Source organism: Mastomys coucha, unplaced genomic scaffold (genome assembly GCF_008632895.1).
Source record: "Mastomys coucha isolate ucsf_1 unplaced genomic scaffold, UCSF_Mcou_1 pScaffold22, whole genome shotgun sequence".
NCBI classification, from domain to species: Eukaryota; Metazoa; Chordata; class Mammalia; order Rodentia; family Muridae; genus Mastomys; species Mastomys coucha.
In genome coordinates this window covers 129,600,940-129,608,933 of record NW_022196905.1, presented here as the reverse complement: position 1 = coordinate 129,608,933, position 7,994 = coordinate 129,600,940, and the positions used below count along the sequence as shown (strand labels likewise).

The 7,994-nt window shown below is 46.9% G+C and overlaps 1 protein-coding gene across 3 annotated transcripts in view; it reads left to right on the top strand.

The window, feature by feature from the left end:
• The first annotated feature begins 2,098 nt into the window (after positions 1 to 2,098).
• The window catches only part of Ccl24 (C-C motif chemokine ligand 24), a 19,222-nt gene continuing 13,326 nt past the window's right edge, over positions 2,099 to 7,994 (top strand). For 2 of the 3 annotated variants that reach the window (XM_031338222.1, XM_031338221.1), the window contains exon 1: positions 2,099 to 2,358. The gene's annotated coding sequence lies outside the window, so the exon portion shown is untranslated. Of the gene's footprint in view, positions 2,359 to 6,585; positions 6,605 to 7,994 lie in introns of those variants that run through there. The other variant, XM_031338223.1, reaches the window with a different exon arrangement.

The window sequence follows — 7,994 nt, the reverse complement described above, 5'->3', positions numbered from 1 at the left end:
AAAAAAAAAAAAAAAAAACCAAACCCAAAAACCAAAAAGAAAAGAAAAAGAAAAAAAGAAAATGTAGTGACAGAAATCCACAGTGAAGGAGAAATTCCTCATGAGAGGAAGGCATGGTCTTTGCTTGTAAACAACTGGAAGATGACCACACTTTGACTATAACATTCATAACCTGTCAACCTGTATTGAGACTTCCTGCTAAGAAAAGGGAGAAGTGACTGAGCATTATAACGCAGATCTTTAATCCCTGAATTTGGGAGGCAGAGGCAGGTGGATCTCTGAGTTCAAGGTCAGCCTGGCCTACAGAGTCAGTTATGTAGAGAAAAACGGTCTTGAAAAGCAGTGAGAGAGAAAGTGTGTGTGTGTGTGTGTGTGAGAGAGAGAGAGAGAGGGGTGGAGGGAGAGAGAGAGAGAGAGAGCGGTGTTACACCATCACAGATAGGAGCTGGTAAAATGACTCAGCAGGTGGAGACGCTTGCTACCCACCCTGATGACCTAAGTTTGATCCTCAGGATCCTAAGGGTAGGAGAAGAAAAGTGTTTCCTCTAAATTGTCCTCTGATCTACATGTGCATGCTAGGGAATGTGTATGTCCAAACACACAAGCATAAATAATGTAATGTAATTTAAAAAATAATGAATAAGGGCTGGAGAGATGGCTCAGTGGTTAAGAGCACTGACTGCTCTTCCAAAGGTCCTGAGTTCAAATCCCAGCAACCACATGGTGGCTCACAACCATCTGTAATGAGATCTGATGCCCTCTTCTGGTGTGTCTAAGGACAGTTATGGTATATTTACATAAAAATAAATAAAATCAAAGAAGAAGAAGGAGGAGGAAGAAGAAGAGGAGGAGAAAGAGGAGGAAGAGAAGGAGAAGGAGAAGGAGAAGAAGAAGAAGAAGAAGAAGTGAAACAGGAAGATTGGAAGAAGGGAGGGAAAGCAAAGAAATGTGCCCTCATGAGAAGGCTGGGACTCCATCCTCTGAAGCTTGAATTGCCTTCATGGAGACCTACCAAGCATGTTTTGTGGCCGGGGAGATGAGTGGGTCACTTTGTGACGCACTTGTCATTAGAACTCAAGTTTGATCCCAAATCTATGGAGAAAATTCTGGCCCAGTGAGCCACCATGTACACTCTTGTAGTCCCAGCACTGAGGAGAAGGACACAGGTACATCGCTGGCGCTCACTGGCCAACCACCAGCCTAGCTGAATTAGTCAGTCCCATTGTCACTGAAAGATAAAAGCAAAAACCAAGATGGGGCCAGTGAGAGGGCTCAGCAGGTAAAGGAATTTGCATTCCATTGGGGCTGAGTCCATAGAGTCCATTGGGGCTGCAGCTAAGCCTGATGACCTGAGTTCGATCATGGGAACCCACATAGTGGAAGGAGAGATCTGACTCCCATGAGTTGTTCTCTGACCCCCTTGTATGCACTGTGGCATGCATTTGAGAGAGACTACAATACACTTATGCATGTGCATGCATGTGCACGCACTCACACACAAAGTAAATACATACATATATACATACATACATAATACATACATAATACATACATACATACATACATACATGTATGTAAAAAATTAAAACAAAACCAGGTGGATGACCCCTGAGACTGACCTTGATTTCCATATGAACCCCAAAGCACACATACACTTCCATACACACAAGTACACACACATGCACATATGGATACATGTGCATTGCTTTGGATTGAGCTTTGGATTGGGCTCGCCCATTGCTCAGGGTTGCTCCTCCTGTCTCTCTAGATGGCTTTACTCCCTGCCGCCCCCGTTGTTTTCTTTCTCTTTCTTTGAACTCGATCTCTCCATACCTCTGTTGTTTGCTTGGACCTCCAAGGAGAGATGGAAGCATGATATTGAAATGGACAAAAGAATCCATTGGGGCTGAAGCTGTCTCTTTGAATATCCTAGCTGGGCTAGCTGGTTAAAGATACCACCAAATTTGCTCACTATCTGGGCTTCTGGTTCATGTTTACAGTGAGCCCTTGACAATCCTCCCATAGAAAGGCCAAAGGGCAAAGCACTCGATAGTTGCTGCCTGGGCCTCCTCTGGGCCTCTCTCTGGGGCCACGCCCCTTCCTGGATTGGGCTTGGGGTATGTGGGGTAGAAGAGCTGGGTGCTCACCCTGCACCCAGCTCTCACTCCATGCAGCCATTTCCATCTAAGTCTGTTTATTGAGGGTCAGCCAACCTCCTGCAGGTCTTTTGCAAACTCTTGGGTTTGTTTATACACCCTCCGGAGGAGGCCCCACTTCTCCTGCACCTCTGGATCTGAGTAAGTCAAGGAGAAGACCACTCTGAACTTGGTGTTTAAGCTATCACAGGATCACTTCCAGGTAAGTGGTCCGCAGGATTCCCCTTGTGCCCAGTACCCTTGGAGTGTGTGTGCACGCGTGAGTGCACACCTGCTTGCACACGAGCTCATGTGTCTGTCTATATTTGTCTGTCTGTCTGAGAGCAAGGAAAGGGTGTCACAGGCTATCGTGACACCAGTCTGTCTTCCTCCATCAGCCCTCCTTTCTTCAGCCCCTGTTCCTCCTACCTCAGTCCCGTCTATGTCCCTGGCACTTTCCTGTAAGTTTCAAACCTCAGATGTCCTTTCAGCTTGGGAGAGAAGGCTGGGCCCAGGAACCAAAAGGGACCAGAGGATAGTGCCTAGCTTGTGCTGTCTGAAGCCCGAGATCCCAGTGGGGTAAGCCTGATCTCCGCTGGACGGTATGGGCTCACATGTGTGTTCCTTGGCTCCTCACACCTATGAGATCACACTGCCCTATTCTCTCTTTCTCCCACATTCCCTCCATTTATTTCTGATGTAGAGTTATGGCATTTGTTTATTTGTTGTTTTGATTTGTTTTGTTTGTGTCTGTATGTGGGGTGGCAGGTTCAAGACAGGGTTTCTCTGTGTAGCCCTGACTGTGCTGAAACTCAATCTGTAGACCAGGCTGGCCTCAAACTCATTAGAGATTCACCTGCCTGCCTCTGCCTCCAGAGTGCTGGGATTAAAGGCATGCGCCACCACTGCTTGGCTCTTTTTTATTTTTATTTATTTATTTAGTTATTTTTTTATTATTTTATTATTTATATTTTTATTTTTATTTATTTAGTTAGTTAGTTATTTTTGAGAGGGGATAGAGGCACATATCACAGCTTGGCCTCAGATTCAACATGTAGCCTAGGATGACCCTGCTCTTCCTACCTCTACCTCCTAAGTGCTGAAGGTGCAGGTGCGCACTACCACGTCCAGTGTCCGCCATGCTCGGGAGGGAATCCAGGGCTACTTGCTAGGCAAGCATTCTCCCACCCAGCTATATTCCCTCTCCCTGGGGTTTTTTTATTTGTTTGTTTGGTTTTTTGAGGCAGGGTGTCTGCCATTCAGGTTGTTGTCAAATTCATGGACATCTTCTTGCTTCCACATTTTCATCCCACCCACCCCTAACCTCTCTCCCCCCACACACTCCCCTCCCCCTGAGTGCTTCGATTACAGGCATGAACCACCATATTGGACTTGCTTATTATGTATTTATTTATTTTGTCTGTTTGCCTTTTCAAGATACCGTTTCTCTGTGTAGCCTTGGCTGTCCCAGAACTTACTTTGTAGACTAGGCTGGCCTCCAATTCACAGAGATCGGCCTGCCATTGTCTTCAGAGTGCTGGGATTAAAGGCCTGAGCCACCACTGGCTGGCTTTTGTTTATTTGTTTTTGGACAGTGTTTCCCTCTGAAGCAGAGCCTAGCATCCCCAATACCCCTGCCTCAGTGCTCCCAGGGCTAGGATTACAAACAGAAGCAGCGTCGTCTCTGTGCTGGGCTTGAGCGGCCATTGAAGATCACCCGAGTCGGTTTCTCCTGAGTCGGCTGACATTCTGTGGATGGCACTGAGCCCATTCCCTGGACTGCTGTTATACAGGGCTGTTGACTCGATGGCTTCCTCCGCTGCATTCATTGTCTCCTAGGCTTGGAAGCTGGGGGTGAGACTGAAGCATGGGAAGGGATCTTTTCTTCCAAGGGCCCAATAAAGGGCTCTGCTCCAGGCCAGGCTCCTCATATGCAAACGAACCTTTCCTTTCCCATCTTCCTCCTATGTCTGAATCTGTCTATATGTTCCAACTCCCTCTCCCCCGCCACTTTTAAATAAGAAAACCAGTGATTAGGTTGAGTGATATAACTCAGCAGAGAAGAGCTTGCTTAGACTCCCCAGTAAGGGGCTGGGGACGTGGCTCAACAATAGAGCAACTTCAAGGAAAAATCTATGTCTTTCTTTTCTAACTTAACGTTGTTTTCAGTGCTGGGGAGTGAACCCAGGACCTCACACATACAAAGGCCTTGCCACTGAGCCACGCCCCCAGCCCCTCCCTGGGGGATTCTAGGCAGGGGCTCTACCACTGAGCCACGCCCCCAGCCCCTCCCTGGAGGATTCTAGGCAGGGGCTCTACCACTGAGCCATGCCCCCAGCCCCTCCCTAGGGGATTCTAGGCAGGGGCTCTACCACTGAGTCACGCCCCCAGCCCCTCCCTAGGGGATTCTAGGCAGGGGCTCTACCACTGAGCCACGCCCCCAGCCCCTCCCTGGAGGATTCTAGGCAGGGGCTCTACCACTGAGCCACGCCCCCAGCCCCTCACTGGGGGATTCTAGGCAGGTGCTCTACTACTGAGCCACACCCCAATCTTCACTTCCATTCATAGAGTAGGGTTTGATATAAGATTGGCCAGAGAGAATAAGAGCCCTGAGGCACAAAGAAGACCACAAAAGACTCAAAAGAACAGGGCCAGATGGGACACTGGCATATTTGTAGTCCTAACAATCAGGAGGCTGAGGCATGCAGATCATAAGCTAAACTGGATATAGAAACCCCATCTCGCTGGGTGGTGGTGGCACACACCTTTAATCCCAGCACTTGGGAGGCAGAGGCAGGCGGATTTCTGAGTTCGAGGCCAGCCTGGTCTACAGAGTGAGTTCCAGGACAGCCAGGGCTACACAGAGAAACCCTGTCTCCAAAAAACCAGAGAGAGAGAGAGAGGGAGGGAGGGAGAAGGAGCAGGAGAGAAGGAGGTGGACCACGAGAGGATGATGACTGAAGCATCTCACGAACTCTGCCTCAGTGTCTTTTGCTAGGAGCTTCCTCCTCTGCCAAGGGCTCTGCTTGTGCTCTGGGAAGGATGAGGAGAATGTCCATGCTTCTCACCTCTGTGGGCCATGCACAACCTGACGAGACTGTTGGGTAAAAGCTGGGTCACTTTGGGGACCGACCAGGTCTCTGGCTTTGGGTGTGGCCTGAAGAAAGCCTTTAAGGCCCAGCTATTTACACAAATATTTTGTTAAAAACAACCTTAGCATCCTGTCTTTTCTATTTCTTTCTTTTTTGGGAGGGGTGGTCTGTATAGCCCTGGCTGTACTGGAATTCACTCTGGAGACCAGGCTGGCCTTGAACTCAGAAATCTGCCCACCTCTGCCTCCCAAGTGCTGGGATTAAAGGTGTGCGCCACCACTACCCGGTATTTTCTTTTCTTCAATTACTTTTTTTTGTTTGTTTGTTTTGTTTTTCCGAGACAGGGTTTCTCTGTATAGCCCTGGCTGTCCTGGAACTCACTCTGTAGATCAGGCTGGCCTTGAACTCAGAAATCCACCTGCCTCTGCCTCCCAAATGCTGGGATTAAAGGCATGCGCCACCACCGCCCTGCAGGTCTTTTCTATTTCTTTTACAAAAGCCTACAAAGATAGAGTTCACTGTTTTATTCTTTACAGTATAAATTGAAGGCTGTAGTTACAGCTTGGTGTGGCCCTGGGTTTAATCCCCAGCACCATTGCCATTTCAAAGGACTTTCTGAAAGGGTAGGTTGAGGCCAACAGGGCTCATCAGGCAAAGGCACTTGAGGCCCTGCCTGAGAACCTGAGTTTAGTCCTGCAGCCCCACGTGGTAGAAAGAGGGAATCGAGCAACTGGGCTTAGTAGTGCACACCTTTAATCTTAGCACTCAGGAGGCAGAAGCAGGTTACCTCTGGGTGTTTGAAGCTAGCCTGGACTACAGAGTGAGTTCTGGGACAGCCAGGGCTACCAAGTGAAACCCTGTCTCAAACAAACAAACAAACAACAAACAGAAGAAAAAAGGAAAACAAACAAAAAAAGGAGAGGAGAGAATTGTTTTTGTTCAATTCTACAAGTTGTCTTCTGCCCTCCATGCCTGTGATGTGGCACAAGTTGGCTCTCCCCCGCCCCCTGGCACCCACACTAAGTAACTAACTAACTAAAGAAAGAAAGAAAAGAAAAAATCTCAAAAGATAAAGTAGTGTATATTGAGTGGAATAGTCACAAATGGTGAACATATTATAACTATAATTTAATTCCAGAATATTCTATTATCTCTAAAGACAAACCCTGCCTCCAGTTCATCCCTACGGATTTCCCTGTTCTGTTTCTTCACTTGACCTTAGCCAAAACGTTGAGAAGTGTTTTCCAATTATCTCTTTCAGATGGAATAGTGTGGCCTTCATGCCTGGCTCTGGTTATTGAGGGGGATGGTCTCAAGATTTAGCCACTGTGTAGCATCGATCAGCACCTTTCGCAGATCAGCGATATTATGCTGCGTGTAAATATTGCACAGTTTTATTCCACTGCATGTAAATATTGCACAGTTTTATTCCACTGCGTGTAAATATTGCACAGTTTTATTCCACTACGTGTAAATATTGCACAGTTTTTCCTACTCCCTCTTTAGCAGTTATGGAACTGTAGCTGTGAATATCAATGTGCAAGTTTTCGGGGAAATGTGCATTTTGTTTTATTTGCTTGGCTAGAGAGTTGGAGTAAGATTGAGTCATATCATAACTCTATTCTTAACTTTGAGGAACTGTGGAATGTTTCCATATTGTCGTGGCATTCATATTCCAAGTGGCAATGAATGGAAATTCACAGTTTCCGTGAACTTTCTAGTTTCCAATTTTTTGTTTAATTGTAGGAACCAAACCACGCTGCACATAGGTTTGCCTCCGGCCCAGCTTGGTAGGCTCAGCGCCCTCAGGCTGCTCCATAACAAAGCATCATCCTCTGACTCTCTATACAAAGGATTCTGTGCTGTCACACAGCCTCCCTGGCCCCCAGCCCCAGACAGTCAGAATCACACTGTTGGATTATTTAGGGTATTGCATGTAAATGGAAGACTTGGGGATGAATCTCAGATGTAGAGCCATTGATGGACCAGTTGTTGAGGAGAGGGGTCAGCAAGATGGATCAGCAAGTAGAGGTGTTGGCTGATAAGCCTGCCCCATGTGGTGGCAAGAAAGAACAGACACAAGTTGTCCTCTGACCTCCACATGCACACCGTGGAGTGTGGATGAAGACCGCCAACACAAACTAACCAACTAAATAACCAATTAATTAAATAAATGTGTAAAGAACTCCAACACAAACTAAATAAATAAATGAATGTGTAAAGAACTCCAACATAAACTAACAAACTAAATGTGTAAAGAACTCCAGCACTAACTAACTAACTAACGCTTAAAAGAAAGAATAAAGCTGGTTGTAGCGTTGCATAACTTTAATCCTGACATTGGGAAGCAGAGAGAGGTAGTTCTCTGAGTTTGAGGCTAGCCTGGTCTACAGAGTGAATTCCAGGACAGCCAGGGCTACATAGTGTGTCCCTGTCTTGAATAAAACAAAACAAAAAGCAAAAAAACCTCAAAGGAAAAAAAAAAAGCTTCCAGTAAACCATGGTAGGTGGTGACCCATGGACCCTGGGGCCTGCTTGGAGTAAGAAGGTTTCTAGGGGCCTGCCATTCAACGGCATCTGACCTTCAACCCTTCCAGTGTTCCCCTACTTCCTGACTACCATGAAGTGAGCAGCCTTGCTCCATCCCATGATTCCTCAGCCATGATGTTTAGCTTCACCTCAGACCTAAAGCTCTGGGACCTAGAGACCATAGAGCTGAATCTGTGAGCAAAATAAGCCTTCTCTTCTTGACTTGGGGGTGGAGGTG